The 2,537-nt window shown below is 37.5% G+C and overlaps 1 non-coding gene across 1 annotated transcript; it reads right to left on the bottom strand.

The window, feature by feature from the left end:
• Positions 1-1,757: 1,757 nt before the first annotated feature.
• LOC133302175 (small nucleolar RNA R71) lies at positions 1,758-1,864 on the bottom strand. The gene has a single exon (XR_009750299.1). It is a non-coding gene; the product is annotated as a small nucleolar RNA R71 (small nucleolar RNA).
• Between the last annotated feature and the right edge of the window lie 673 nt (positions 1,865-2,537).

Consider the following 2,537-nt stretch of genomic DNA (forward strand, 5'->3'; position numbering starts at 1 on the left):
TTGGAAAAGATTCTGGTCTCAAGCGCTAAAACGTCCAATTCAAGGGTTTTAGCGCTCTGATGTGCAAAAAGGTTCTGGTCTTGAACGCTAAAACGTCCAAGTAGAATGTTTTAGCGCTGAAGTCTGTTAAAAGCAGTTGGGCATCCGTCAAAGTTGAGCGCTAAAACATCCAACAGGGAACGTTTTAGCGCCCAAGTCAGTTTTTGGTTGATTTTCAGTTGTAATTTGAGAACTATAAAAGGCAAAGGGCCTTCACATTTGATCCTATCCTATCTCAGATCCTCTGATCTGACTCTTCACTTTCTCTGACTTTCCAAATTCTTTAGGATTTAGTTCTTGTAATAGTTAGTACATTTTATGTAATTGTAATTGAAGATTGAAGACTCAACCATCAAGACAATGGAGTTTGATCTTTCCTCTTCTCTTGCTATTTCTTTTACTATGTCTGAGTAGAGTTCTTTGTAGTCTGATTTCAATGGAACTCAAGGATGATTCATGTATAGTTGATTGAATATTATGAGTTTCTTTTATGTGATGATATGAAGTTTCCTGTATCAATTCTTTCCATCAAAGGAGTAGTGTAGAACAGGGATGTTCACATTATTTCTACAACTGGTAATTTCATCATCAGTGTTCTAGTATTCAAGGGATTGATGCTATGACTCTGATGTAATCTTTAAGATCTTAGTGTTTAATGCATGTATTAAGAAAAGAATCATCAAGGGATTAGGGTTCTTGATTAATGTATCAACCAGGATAGTAAGGGATTACATTTTGGTGATAAGAAAAAGATTGATTAACATCACATGGGGGATAATTCATAATAGGACTGATTCTTACATAAATTCATGCTTGAGGGAAATTGATTTCTAACTACTTGTTTTTTAAAATTGCAATTCACATTTTATTTATTTTATCAAGTTTTAATACACTTCAAATTTCTGGTGACAATTATCAATGCAATCAATAACTTTTTGTTTGATTCAACTTAAGTATATATGGTTAGTTGGTGTTTGAACACAAAATCTTCGTGGGAACGATCTTTATTCATCATTTTATTACTTGTACGACTAGTACACTTGCTAAAGTTGCAACAAGTTTTTGGCGCCGTTGACGGGGATTTGTTCTTCAACATCGATAGACACCATTAATATTTGAGATTGAATCTTTTATTTTCAGCAATTTATATTTTTATGTGAAGTTTTGTTAATTCCAATTCTGGTGTATGTGAGGTACTATTAATCCAAACTCTCTTTTGTTTGATCCAGAATTAGAAAAGACAATTAGGAAGAACAGGAAGGCGGCAAGACAAAGAAAGATACAAGAAAGGGGTGAATCTAGTGTGACAGTTCAAGAAGAAATCATGGCAGAAAATCATGTGTCACCACCACAGAGGACACTGGGAGATTACATGACTCCCACTGTCATCCCACCAATTGGGAGTGTTGTTCGACCCACAGTGGAGCTTAATAATTTTGAGTTGAAACCTGAACTAGTACAATTGGTGCAGAAGGAACAGTTTGCTGGTACCAGTGCAAAAGATCCATACCTCCACATTGAAAATTTATTACTGTTAAGTGATACGGTGAAGATCAATGGTGTGACCAGAGATGCTATTCTGTTGAGGTTGTTCACTCATTCACTGAAGGATGATGCAAGAAGATGGTTACAATCATTACCTCAAGGGAGTATCACAACTTGGGATGATCTTCAGACCAAGTTCTTAGCCTGGTTCTTTTCAGCATCCAAGAGGGGCAAAATTGAAGGATGAGATCACAGGGTTCAAATAGAAAGAATCAGAGTCTATCTATGAAGCCTGGGAGAGGTTCAAGACACTTTTGAGGAAATGTCCACCACATGGTATAAAAGTGTGGAATCAAGCAACAATATTTCTCCAAGGGTTGACAACCAACACAAGGACATTGGTGAATGCCACAGCTGGTGGTTCACTAACAACCAAGACTCCTCAGGAAGCCCTTGGCATATTTGAATCTCTGGCATCTCAAGAGTTTGACAATGCTCCAGTGACTGACAGAAGAACGGGAATTATAAAACTTGATGGTTATGATGCCCTGTTAACCAAGAATGATCAGATGATGCAGATGCAAAAACAACAGCAACAACAATTGGATGCTCTCACTAAGCAGCTATCTTCTCAAAAGGTTGCTTCTGTAGACACTAATTATGTGTGTGCGATTTGTGGGAAGAGCCATGTTACAGATGATTGTGATTATGGGGGATCTGCCGAACAAGCAGAAGTGAATGGGGTATGGTATGATCAGAGGAACCATAACAACCAGGGGCGAAACTTGTATGTTCCACCATGGAAAAATAAGAATCAACACCCAGGGTTCAGTTACAGTTCTAATCATCAGTTGAATCCTCCACTACACCCTCCTCGACCACATTCTTCACAATAAGGTGATACCTCTGCATGGGAGAAAGCTTTTGCCTAGTTATCAAAGACTACTCAAGATTATATTCAGGGGTCAAATTCTTTCAGAGAAGAAACTTTTGCATTCATGCAAGAGATAAAA

Source organism: Gastrolobium bilobum, unplaced genomic scaffold (genome assembly GCF_033153095.1).
Source record: "Gastrolobium bilobum isolate Gb01-03AN ecotype WA unplaced genomic scaffold, APGP_CSIRO_Gbil_v1 utg8117, whole genome shotgun sequence".
Classification (NCBI taxonomy): domain Eukaryota; kingdom Viridiplantae; phylum Streptophyta; class Magnoliopsida; order Fabales; family Fabaceae; genus Gastrolobium; species Gastrolobium bilobum.